The sequence below is a fragment of the Homarus americanus genome, unplaced genomic scaffold (genome assembly GCF_018991925.1).
Source record: "Homarus americanus isolate GMGI-L3 unplaced genomic scaffold, GMGI_Hamer_2.0 scaffold56241, whole genome shotgun sequence".
NCBI classification, from domain to species: domain Eukaryota; kingdom Metazoa; phylum Arthropoda; class Malacostraca; order Decapoda; family Nephropidae; genus Homarus; species Homarus americanus.
The window spans coordinates 4,232,592-4,244,786 of NW_024740202.1; positions in this window are offsets into that span (position 1 = coordinate 4,232,592).

Below are 12,195 nucleotides of genomic sequence, written 5' to 3' on the forward strand. Positions count from 1 at the left end.
CCATTACATAAGATACTGTATCATCAGGTGAACATTATTGTATCACCATGTATTCATTGTATTAGTCAAGGTGATCTACTGTATATGCAGGTATAAGTTACATATTTCCTGTACTGATATTATGAGTGAGTATCGTATGTTTCCGATGAGGTGTTGGTCTGTAGGTTAGGTTAGGTATAGTAGAGTTAGTTAAAGCTGTGTTATGCTCAGGAAGATTAAATTCGGGTCTGGTTTGCTTGGGTTTGCATTAGGTTAGGTTAGGTTAGGGTAAGTTATTTTAGATCAGATATCACACTCAAATTCTACTGCACATAACCTTTTAAAAGCTGTTCACCTCAACGCCAAAATTATTCCACTTCACCCGTGACAGTGATAAAATGACTCGTTAGATTGATGAAGTGGACGTAAGTGTACAGAAGTGAGTACTCTTAAGTGTACTGTACGAGAAGAGTACATACGTTTAAAGTGGGGTCTAATATACATGAGAGCATTTCCATTACCAGATCATGTACTCAAGCCTTTACTCAGATTACGTACAGTACTCAAGCGTTTACCCAATTATGTACTTAAGCATTACAGTAAGTGAAGTTTGAAAGGTCAATACAGTACGTTGTGAGTGTTACGATACAGTACAGAGAATATACAATAGAATACCCAATGCCAATGTTGTACAATAACCCAGTACACGTGATGGTTGGTACTAAAGACTAACATCATCATTATACCATCTCAAACATTATATATATATAGGTAAAATTAATCGTTAATCTATTACAATAAAGTCAAGAGTATGGCACTGCAGTATCTCCAATGACTTTTAATGACATATTTAGCCATTAAAAATACAATTATACAGTTCCTTATCTAGGGCGTTTAGTACACTGATCTTTTAAACGTATACATAATGGTAATATTTACTTTGGGTTCCTCGACCATTTTGTAAACTTCCATAACATTGTGAGACTATTTGTGTTGACTAGTTTCGGGTCACTCACACACACACACACACATGGTAATACAATAATCAATTACTGATCTGTAATACCATTTAATCTGGAATACAATAATAATAATAATAATAAAAATAACAATAATAATAATAATAATAATGATAATAATAATGATAATAAATGACCAAAGTATCATTCACTGTACAGCATATAACAAATTGTTCCACGATAGTACAGGACAGTATTCTGTAATCCCTGACACACTAATTACCACCACCTCAAGTGTACAAAATATAAACATTCCTAATTTGTTCTTAATTAACCTGTCCTTTAGGTAGAAAGAAGTACAAAATAACATAAATTACTTAAAATACAATATATTTTACACATCCTCACCTGAACATTAGGAAAATAAGATAATTTACCTGAATAATTTAAAGTGTAGGGATAATGATAGGGTAAAATTAAGAGCATGGTGACCAGGGGAAGAAAGAGAATGGGATGGATAATGGGGTTTATAATCTAAGGTCAACGAAGAGCTGGAAACAAAGTGTGAGAGGATTGATGTACACAATCAGAAGCCATTTGGAGAGGAAAACCATAGTAGTCGAACCCTTCATTCATATACCTGCACTACAATTCATTCGTCTATAAAGTGAACAATAATACTTTACAAATATAAGTATCTTTTAAAACTACTTATAGGAATCGTATTTTTCTAAGTAGCGGGTGTAAAATAATACGTAATGTCATTTAATCTAATACTGTACCATTTACTACCTATAATTTTCTACTAATAATAATCTACGTATCAAAACACGACCTCAAGCATCCTCTCCTAATATCCACTCAACCAAGAATTATACACCCATAAATATACGACTCTTAAAGACTACCTAAACTACCCATTAAAGACTACCCTTTAAAGACTACACCAAGGTATTTACTCCCACATTACCTTGGCTGCCATTATTCACCATCAACTAGAAACACGTATATTTCCGCGTCTCTGTGAGGGCCAGTTGACACAGTGGGGTTTTATACGTCAAAAATCACGGGTTGTCTTAATGGAGCTCAAACGACTGATGTTTGCTGAACAAGCTCACTGGAATATTCAGGGAGAGTCCTTCGTCGTCAGCAGTTAAATCACATATACCAAAATGAGTATTCAGGAGTAGTAGTCTTTCGTGTTTGTGAATTATGCTTAGAAAATTACACCTGTCCCTCATATTTACGAAATCCATGATGTGTTATGTAGATTTAACCATAGGAAAAAAAATAGTGCTTAGAGTTAAACAAGGTGACACAATCATTCACATGTCTCTTACCAAATAAACCATTACGTCACCTGATACAAAAAAGACCCACAGGTGTATTTAGAATTAATCCACCTAACCCCAAAAATGCATAAAATTCTAAAGCGTGTCAGACAAGACTTTTACCACGATACTAAAAAAAACATCAAGCGTGAATGTCTAAGCGTTTAAACCCCTTATAGAGACCATGATTATATAAGATTCTTTAAGTGTTTATCTACTCAAAGTTACTGTGACTACCGTGAAGGAAATATCAAAGTAATCTTCTTAAATCAACAGCAACTTTCACATTATATAACCCAAATTCTCAAAGTTTATATTTCTGTACCAAATGTGAAAGTTTATCATCGCAAATTAATAGTCTAGTTCATGAAAATATTAACAAATTCTCAAACTGTTCAAACTGAAAGTGAAGTTCACGAAATCTATTATCCTGTTCTTAAAGGAGATACCAAGTACTGTACTGTATGTATATAAGATCGTAACAGGAAATACATAGTTTTGAGAATTACAAATATTTCTCAAATAAAACAAAGGAAATTACGATAACAGTCACATTCTCACCATTCTTCAAAACAGCAACCGGAAAATTACAGATAAATTTCAAACACATAAAACGCATTAACCTTTTTTTCTTGAATAATAAAACAAAATATTCTTAAAATATTTAGACAACAGGAGAATGGAAAAATACATTGTTTAGAAAATTAGCGCAACATCTCTAACACAAGGGTGAACATAACACATAACACCTAGAGTACGACCGGACCCTAAAACATGACACGGTTCAAAATACAAACACTAAATACATCCCTAAACACAGGAGAACACAAATTATTTAAGAATTATACGTGAATAAGTCTCATTAGATGGGGTTGACCGCTGAGGTAGAATCTAATTACATTTCGAATCAAATTTGGCTGCCAATTTAGTCTCACGGCTTGACGAGTAAATATGATTAAAAAAAGGATAATGATAATGTTTTAAGTATATATAATTACAATACTTTAAAAACTATACAACAGAATAAAAGCAGCAAATTACAACAAACACACACATCAACACATGGCTGCGTGAGGGTTCTTAAGCTGCACACACGTAAGGCTACAACCTCGTAAGCCTAAGTACATTAAAGTGGACACAGGGTAGAATTTCAGGTGAAAATATTGTTTACACCTTCACATCTTGGCTGGGGGATACTCAAAGACCATAGAATATTCATAGCAAATTAGGACTTTTACCATTCATACTTATTATAACAGTGATAATAATATTAGTACAAATAATAAAATAATAATAACAACACTAACAATAACAACGACACTAATAATAATAATAAAATAACAACAATAATAATAACAAACACAGATAACAATAAGAAACATTACGAGACAAACCAACATTCATCTCTCACACAGCTGGTGAAGGGTGGTGTGTTCACGGCAGTAACACGGGGTAATGTAGCAGTAATGAGAGCCAGCAATCACATGGGCACAATCTCAGGGGGCTGGACGACCCATTAAGATAACAGTAATAACCCAGCCTGTGGTGCCACCTCCTCTGTCACTCAGGGAAATGTTAATAATAATAATAATGATAAAAAGTAATAATCAAATAATAACAATAGTGCCCTAATTATAATTGAAATATTAATAGTAACGTAATACTATAATAATGATTGAAATATTAATAACATCGTAAAAATAATGACTGGTATATTAACTATCATATTATGAGTTACGATATAGGGGGTAATAATAATAGGACCAATACTTATAATGAAAGAATATGAAAGAATACTAATGACGATGACGATATTAGTAATGAAATGCTATTAGTAATAATTATATTGATAATAATAATAGCTATGGGCCAACATTCACCATGCACCTTTAACATGACCTAACAACACCAAAACTATCTCTAACCTGACCTAAACAGACCTAAATATTCCCCTAACCTGAACTATATAGACCTAACCTACTCTTCACATTACCTAAACAGACCTATCTATCCCCTAACCTAACCTAAATAGACCTAAATATCCCCCTAACCTGACCTAAACAGACCTTAACCTACTCTTCACATGACCTAAATAGACCTAACTATACCTAAACAGAAATAAACACACTTAACCATTCCCCTAACCGAACCTAACCTAACTAGACCTAACTATTCCTTAACATAACTAAACAGACCTAACCATCCCTCTAACCTAATCTAAACAGACCTGACCATCCCTCTAACCTAATCAAAACAGACCTAACCATCCCTCTAACCTAATCTAAACAGACCTGACCATCCCTCTAACCTAATCTAAACAGACCTAACCATCCCTCTAACCTAATCTAAACAGACCTGACCATCCCTCCAACCTAATCTAAACAGACCTAACCATCCCTCTAACCTAATCTAAACAGACCTGACCATCCCTCTAACCTAATCAAAACACCTAACCTTCCCTCTAACCTAATCAAAACAGACCTAACCATCCCTCTAACCTAATCAAAACAGACCTAACCATCCCTCTAACCTAATCAAAACAGACCTAACCATCCCTCTAAGGTGACCTAAATGTAGATCTAATCAAAACCACAGTTTCAAAATAAATATTCTGGTCTATCTCGGAGCTCCGGGATTACTTTTACCTCGTCTCTACACAGGGCGGAAAATAAACGCAGGCGAATATGCAAATTAGCCCATAAAATGTTCACCGTGGTTCATCTGAGAGAGAGAGAGAGAGATACACACACACATACCAGGTAGAGCAACCCAGGTCAGTATCCTTTGAAAACAATGCATAGAAACACGACTTCTTCCCTGAAATATAACTGCCACACACACACGCACACACACTGTAAACAAGCCAGGAAAATAAGAACTCTTTTCTCTCTACTATGACGTATTCTCATCGACTTCCTCCGATCTATATCCGTCTCCCATTAACTCCACATACTGTATATATTTCTAATCCTCATACACTTTCAGTTACATACCCACAGATAGTGTACGTGAACTTCAAGTATACGTCAAACATATTTCTATCTTCCAAACACACTACTGGTATGATATATTTCAGGTTCTCCAGGATTTCAGATATATTTCTAGTTCCAACAAGTTTCTACTGTACTGACATATACCTAATTACCACAAAATTCTAGTTATTCACAAGTGCAGTTAATCGGCATATGCAGATTGAGTCTTCCACAGATATAGAAACACCTTGTTGTAATAGTTAGTTGCAATACACGAGGGTAAATTACTGATATAGTACTGCTAGTCTACACGGAAGCAGCTCATCAAATGACAACATCAGACGACAAACGTTTACACATCAAACATTCACAGACCATTACTCCACTGACTAAGTCCACGAACGAACACTTTATCCACATTGACGAAGCCACTCAATAGATCTCCTACAGTCCTCACATATATATATATATATATATATATATATATATATATATATATATATATATATATATATATATATATATATATATATATATATATATATATATATATATATATATATATATATATATATATATATATATATATATATATATATATATATATATATATATATATATATATATATATACAGTATAAGCCTTTAAGCCTAACTAATTAACAGGTTAAGTTAGGTAAGTCTCAGTGATTCCTACGAGGATATTTTCATCATAACCAGAGATCAGGAAGAGAACCTCGTTATCTCACAGTCTTAGTGCAATTTCGACGTCATTTTGTGTCGTAGCTAAAGTGAGGCGAGGCAGTTAGGTGCGTTCTTTCATCTCGGGTTAGTAAGGAAAACTTAATATCCGAATCTTTGAGGATGTAACTCTGTGAAGTAGCTTAAGTGAGTCAGGTAGGGAGGGAATAGACATAAATAATTGAGATGTATTTTCACACCTTTCAGACGGAAATTTAACCTATAATAAGTTACGTATTTCTTTACAAACGCATTCTTGAGTCATCATTTAAGTGAGCCAGTTAGATACGTTCTCACAATCAATCAGCGACAAAATCTAACTTACGAATACAGTATATATATATATATATATATATATATAAATCTATCTTTGTATCGTAGCTCAAGTGAACCAGATTAGTGGACAAAATTGAACTTAAGAAAAGTCTAAAATTTTAGGTCACAAACAGGCAGACATATTGATCACACACATTTAAATGTCATCGGGTCCCCCACTGTCCACTAGAACGGGGCTGGCTATTACTGCCTCACCTCACCTCACCCTGATATAGTACTATCTACCGCTCACTCACATAACTAATAACATCACTGGTTGCCTGTTAATTATTGTTCATCGGCTTCTACTATCATGTTCAATAAAACACCATTCAATAGGTCTGTAACGATGGTGCACAACATATCACTCTGGCGGATGACTGAAGAATTGCTTATTGGTTACACTGAAACACACTCAGCTGGGAAAAATAGTCAAGTGTTGGAGAGAGCGGGAACTGAGCTGATTAAAGTCATGGTAAAAGTTTGGTCGAAAACACATACGCTCATAGTAGTATAAAAATCACGCCCACACTGGTACAAAAATCACGCCCACATTTGTACAAAATTCAATCACGCAAACTGAAAATCCAAGTTATATAAAATTGTACAATATTTAAAGAATATATAATCACGTATATGAGAATTAAACAAGACTAGTTTATTTATATGTCACTTCCTTATTCTCATCGACAGTAACAATAAAACAAAAACAAAATAATTTATTAAACAATAACAAAACCCAGCGACACTTTTTTTTTAGACATTTTTTTTTTCATTTGTCCCTCGTCTTTCTCAAACGAATAACTTGTGTGATGGAGAAAACTCAATAAGCAGGAAGAACGAGGAGGTGGAAGCGATAAAGTGATAAAGAGATGGGGAGGAGGAAAGGCGGGAAGAAAGGTTGGCATTATAAACAAACAAGACAAAATAGTATAAGAAAATGGGGAACCAGACACAAGAAAAAGTACACGTAGGAGGAAATAAAAGATAAAAACTGTGAAAATAAGAAAAAAATACAGAAAACCGTGAAAATAGGAAGATTAAAAATATGAAGAAAAAAAATAGTTGATAGAAAATTGTAAACGTAAGAAATTATAGTAGAAATAAAGGCTGGAAATATAGAGTAAATCAGAAACACAAAAAATATAAAAATATGTATAAAAACAAACTTAAATTACACTCTCTAGGTTATTCTCCCATAAAACAAGATTAATTAAAGCTTTATTATTCACCTAATTTCCACATAAAATAACATGAGGGAAGAGGCGAAGGTAGGGAGGAAGGGAGGGAGGGAGGAAAGAGGAAAACTGTCAGAAGAGGAGGAGGAGGAGGAGGAAGGTAGGAAATGGGGAAAACTGTCAGAAAAAAGGTGGGGACAACGAAGGGGAAGAAGAGAATGGAACGTAGGAGAGGAAAGGGGGAATAACTACACAAGAGAGAGAGAGAGAGAGGATTACAAAAAGTGTACAAATGGTGAGAGAAAATAAAACCCAAACTCAAGTAAAAGGTTCAAGTATTTAGGTTCACCCTTGAGTGAGAGTTAAAAGGTGTAGTGGCAGCGTTTATAACTCCCTCTTAAATAATTAGTCAGTGGTAAATGACTCCCTTAAAAAGTGACTATCAAAATACTTATTATGACCCAATGTTAAATCTCCCCCGATGAAAATAATGATTCGATTATTATTTTCCTTTTTAGTTTACCTGTATTTACAATTAGTCACTTCGAGGACTTTCTTTTTCCCTGTACTAACTCTAATGCTTTACCTGTATGTTCGATCTCAATTTCCATTTCATTATAGTAATTATACTTACAGGACATGACAGTGGAATATTACATTAGTTATACTGAGACTAATTAAAATAAGGATAAAACATTACACGAATTAAACTCCCAGTAAAACCAAGTTAGAAACCAATACAGATAAAACCACAGAAGAAATAAAACCTGCTGAAAAATGACTAATGGTCCTGAAATCCCGGCTGAGGCCCCGAGGTGTGAGAGAGAACGAAAAGACTGATTGAAGTAACGAGGGAAAAGCTCTAGGGATCACTATTGACAAGACGACTGTAGAGCTGAGAAATTAAATAATATTCAGACATATATACAAATTAATAGGGATAAAACAATAGAATAATGAATAATAGAAACAATAGTGGTATATTTTTGGGCGCGAAATTTGAGCCATCTCTTTCCCCACCCAACAAAACATCATATAACAAAATAAATACTGAAAGGTCCAGCTTTATACTCGGCATGGCCATAATTAACTGTAACAGCCATTAGTGAAATACCATAACAGAAGTCAAATCAATCCCATGAAGAGTTTTAAATTACCGTCACAGGTTCATGCTGACGTATGCTTCGGGAACTTGGAAACTGAAAGTGCCGTAACTCTGGTTGATATTGACGTAGCATAATGGAAAGAGAATTAATCATAGGCAGTATTAAATGAATCACTTAAAATACGTAACAATTATGTAACAGAAGGACATACAGACAGACAGGGCAAACACAATGTCCCCTGCTATGAGGAAATACATAATACTATAAACTGAATAACAAAAGAATGCAGATAATTGACCATGTATTAAGACCAACGGGAAGAGATAAGGAAGAATCGAGAAATTAAAGACGAAATAAAAAGTTGAATCAAGAAATTACTTAAGTTGAATTGTTATGATGATACATTCACACACGTTCTCTCACATACACACAAACACTCTTTCTCTCACATACACAAACACTCTTTCTTTCTCTCTCACATACACACACACAAACACTCTTTCTCTCACACACACACACACACACACACGCACCTTCTCTTCATCGCCATCAACATTACACTGCTCTTCAATCTGACCTTTTTTCTAACACTGACCTCTACCTACCGAAGTAGTTGAGCGAAAAATATTCCTTTCGACACCTGTACCTTAAATATTTTTCAGGAAAAAAGTTGTGCCTCGAGTATGAATCCAGTGCACACGCACACGCACACACACACACACACACACACACACACACATAAAAAATAAAATAAAAATATAATACAAAAAATAAAAAATAAATAAATAAAAAGATAAAAAAAATTGTCAGGATATTTTAAAGTTATGACTAAAGAGAGAGAGAGAGAGAGAGAGAGAGAGAGAGAGAGAGAGAGAGAGAGAGAGAGAGATATGAGGAAAACTTGTGAGCACTAAAGGAAAAAAACAATAAGGAAAGGCAATATGGGAATAAAAGTTTAAGGTTTTTGTCGATTTTTTTTTCTTTCTGAGGATTGTTTACAAGTTAAAAAAAACCGCATCACCTGAAAATCTCTATCCCCAGATTATCTCACCTTAATATTAACCACCCTAACGTTAACACCTTAAGATTAACCACCCTAACGTTAACACCTTAAGATTAACCACCCTAACGTTAACACCTTAAGATTAACCACCCTAACGTTAACCTACACAAACCTCATCCCCTCCCCCAAAGTGTGTTAGGGTGATTAATCTTAAGGTGGAGATTCTTCAGGTGATCGCATATTTCATTAACTTATTTCATATTTCTTTAATTAATACCTGTTTCTTCATTTATTTTCATCTCCTACCCCATAGTAATATAATCCCAGGAGCGTCAATCAATCAACTGCCAGATTGTATAACTTTTAACGAATAAAAATTGCACAGAAATACAGCTGCCCAACACGATATTCAGTTAAGTGTTGAAAGAGGCTTATGTATAAACCTGAAGACTTTTGGGTTAAGCCTAAATCCTTGCTGGCCGAGGTAGAGTATAGTCTTAGGTCAAATACATCACAGATCAAGGTCATGGCCACTCATAACTCACACAGTCGACTACAGTATCAATTATAAACACAAAGGCTTAATGTAAAGTTTTTCATTCAATATTCCAAAGTCATTTACTAACCCTACCAATATAATCTAAATCCCCCCCCAAAAAAAAACTTGTTACTAAAGTATAAAAATTCGAGTGACAATTTTAGATACAGTAATTCAAAATTCCCCCCATGACCCATATTATAATTTACTCTACATGAATAACATCACACACAGCTTAAATATATTTCAGAAGTATATTAAACTGTAGTTAATAACATACCTGCTGTAGTAATGTATGACACAAGCTAATCACAGGAATGAAAACACAGGTTAGTGTCATTAATTCAAGTCTCCTTTTATTTAGTTTAATAACCTCTCCATACAAGGTCATTAAGTAGTTTATTAATACATCGATCGTAAACACACACAGAAGTATCTCACGCATACACACTCATAAAAAATCCTACACATGACAAATATGAGAGGAAGCTTATGGTGTTAATGCCTTTACGATATATTTGCCAAATGTGGGGCCACATTTTCAAGATTATTATCTGTGTGTGTGTGTGTGTGTGTGTGTGTGTGTGTGTGTGTGTGGTAAAAAATCTATCCTAACAAACAAATTCACACAACCTGTCAATATAACACCATCGCCTCCCAAACACACACACACACACACACATACACACCGCCATCGCCTCAAACATCACCACTACATCACGATCAATTACATAAAATTAATGCCAACTCTAATTAACCCAGATATAATTAATTACAGGTCTCCAACTAGAAAATTAATTCCAGCCTCCCTAACGAGAGAAATTAATTAAAAGATCGTCGTGAATTCATGTTCTTCTAATATAAATACGTCGGAATTAATGCATATATTACCTTTAACTATGGTGTGCCGCGGAACCTAACTTTCTCCTTGGGGAAAGTGAAAGTGATCAAATGCAATGTTGGCCACGATGCTTCATTGTATGCTGCAATAAGGTCAAAAGAGTTAATAAACTTCTAAGTAACTGAGAATAATTATATTTCTAATCCAAATAAGTCAGAATTCATGTTTTTACCTAAATATGTTAAAAATTACTGAGAGAATATTAAAAGTCACTGAGTCACAGGAACAATAAGACTTTATGATAGGAAAGGGAACAAGAAATGATAAATTTGTCTTAAGAATGGTAGCGGAGAGAGCATTTTATATGGCAAAAGAACCTGTATCTTTGTTTTGAAGACTATGATAAGGAATTCAATACAGTGAAACATGCGGAAGTATTTAATATGTTAGAGCAATTAACTGTGGATTGAAAGAACATAAGAGTAATAACAAATTTATATCGGAATCAAAAACAGTCGTGAAGATTGGATAGAAATAAGAGGGAGACAATGATGTGTTTGTTTACACTCTACGGAGAGATGATTATGCAGGAGGTTAAAGAGGTGGAGGTGTAAAGCTCAGAGGTAAAAGCATAAACAACATATGATATGCTGATGACACACAGTATTAATGGAGGACACTAAGAACAGTCACAAAGGTTAGTACAAGGGACTGATGAGGCAAGTGAAGCACGGGATTAAAAAAATAAACAAAACTTAAACCTAAATTGCGTCCAAAAAAGCAAAACATCCCAAGATATAACACCAACACAAACTGTTCGACCGTCAAATGGGTAAACAATGTTGTGTATTTGGGAACAACAGCAACATTAGACGAGAGATAAGAAATCCTGATAATAATAACTTTAAGCCAAGAAAAATTGTGAAAAAATGAAAATCCTGTAAACTATTAAACACATTGGAAAAAGAACACGAGAGAGAGAATGGTGAAAAAAAAACGGATGTGAAGCTCGAAACAACAGTAGAGAAGCGAGGAATAAGGTGAAGGCAACAGGGAGGTGGTGTTGGCGTAGGGTGATGCGGATGAGGAACGTGAAGGTACGGGAAGAGATATCAAGATGGCATTTAAGAGACGACAACTTGCTATTTGGTGACATAAGAGATGGGTTGGAAGAGTCTTAGCTTAAAATGGAAAAATTGAGAGGGCTAGTGGAAGAGGGAATCACTGTCGGTG